The sequence below is a fragment of the Mirounga leonina genome, unplaced genomic scaffold (assembly GCF_011800145.1).
Source record: "Mirounga leonina isolate KUSES-001 unplaced genomic scaffold, KU_Mleo_1.0 Mir_125, whole genome shotgun sequence".
Taxonomy (NCBI): domain Eukaryota; kingdom Metazoa; phylum Chordata; class Mammalia; order Carnivora; family Phocidae; genus Mirounga; species Mirounga leonina.
Window position 1 is genome coordinate 30,803,114 of NW_023270305.1, and position 2,115 is coordinate 30,805,228.

Sequence of the window (2,115 nt, forward strand, 5' to 3'; positions counted from 1 at the left end):
AGATCTATGGATTTTAGAGACTCTAAGAGATATATAGTAGCATCTTTTTTGCTTTAATTTGCATTTCCCTAATGACAATGATGTTGATATCTTTTCTTATGCTTATTTTCCATCTGCAAGTCTTTTTTTTTTTTTTTTTTAAGTAGGCTCCACACCCAGCATGGAGCCCAATGTGGGACCTGAACTCATGACCCAGAGATCAAGACCTGAGCTGAATCAAGCATCAAGAATCAGATGCTCGGGGCGCCTGGGTGGCTCAGTCATTAAGCGTCTGCCTTCGGCTCAGGTCAGGATCCCAGGCTCCTGGGATCGAGCCCCGCATTGGGCTCCCTGCTCTGCAGGAAACCTGCTTCTCTCTCTCCCACTCCCCCTGATTGTGTTCCCTCTCTCGCTATGTCTCTCTCTGTCAAATAAATAAATAAAATCTTAAAAAAAAAAAAAAAGAATCAGATGCTCAACCAACTGAGCCACCCAGGTGCCCCTGCACATCTTTTTTAATGAAGTGTCTCTTCAGATCTCTTGCTCATTTTTAATTGGGGTGTTCATTTTTTTTTATTGTTAAGTTTTAAGGGTTCTTTGTATATTGTGTATGCAAGTCTTTATCGGATATGTGATATCCCATATCCCATTTGGCCCAACCCCAAAATGATAATTTAAATATTTTATTTTTAAGTACTCTCTATACCCAGTGCAGGGCTTGAACTCACACCCTGAGATCAAGAGTCCCATGCTCCACTGTGTGAGCCAGCCAGGTGCCCCTAACCAAGTGATAATTTAAAAAAACAAAACTGAAAAAGCATGTAAGCCAAGAGAGGAAAGTAAAAAAGGTGGGGAGGGCATGGTCTCTGGAGCTGGTAATCCTGAATTCAGCTTCTGGTTCTGCTCTTTGTTAGTGGTATGACCTCCTGGAGTCTCAGTTTTTCCCTCTAAAGATTAAATAATATCTATCTCTGAGAGTGTTTAAATAAGATGATTACTGGAAATTGCTGGTGCTTAGTAAACGTTCACTAAATAGTAGTTTTAATTGACTTACCTTATCTAGGTTCACTTGGTCAGCAAGTTGTGGAACCAGAATGCAATATAGGGGTTTCTGGTTATAAAACCTGTGCCTTTCCCATACTGCCCACAAGAGGGCAGCATTCGAAGTCCGGCAGTCCTGGGCACCAATTTTACCTGTGCTGCCTGCTAGCTGGGTGACATTGGAAAAGTGACTTCTCTCTGAGCCTCAGTTTTCTCATCTGTGAGGTTAGATGAACGAACGTATTTTAAAAAAGAGTCTAGTACTGTCTTGGGAACATAGTAGATGGTATAAATTTCATTTATATACATTTTGAAAAGATACACCATAGTGCATTGGGAAGACACCGAACTAAGGGTCAGAAGTCCTAGGCTCTTGTTCTCTCTTGGCCTCACCTTGCTGTGTGACCTTGGGCAAGTCTTGACCTCTCGGGACTTTGAAGGCTTCATCTCGATTAAAGCATTAGAACGACAAGGGAGAAGAGGAGCTTTTAAAATGCCAATAAAAATTATGAAATAGGGGGCGCCTGGGTGGCTCAGTTGGTTAAGCGACTGCCTTTGGCTCAGATCATGATCCTGGAGTCCCGGGATCGAGTCCCGCATCGGGCTCCCTGCTCGGCAGGGAGTCTGCTTCTCCCTCTGACCCTCCTCCCTCTCATGCTCTCTGTCTCTCATTGTCTCTGTCTCAAATAAAAAATAAATAAAATCTTTAAAAAAAAATTATGAAATAGATACGTGAATGATAGACACCAAAAATCCAGATAGCAGATGCTTCTGGAGAGGAAAAGAAGAGAATGAGAATGAAGAAGGACACACAGAGGTTCAATTGTGTTTATGACACTTTATTTCTTAAAGAAAATTTGACATAAATACAGCACAAAGTGTTTGACTTTCATAAATCTACCTGGTAGAATATGGTGGACATTATTCTCTATGCTTTTTAAAGGGAGAGAAGAGTTTGGTGAAAAGGAGATATGGTTAATCTTTTACTGAGCCTCATTTATAAATTAAACTTTTTCATAGTATATATGTACAGGAAAAAACATAGTATATATAGGGTTCAGTACTATCTGCGGTTTCAGGCATCAGGGTCTTGGA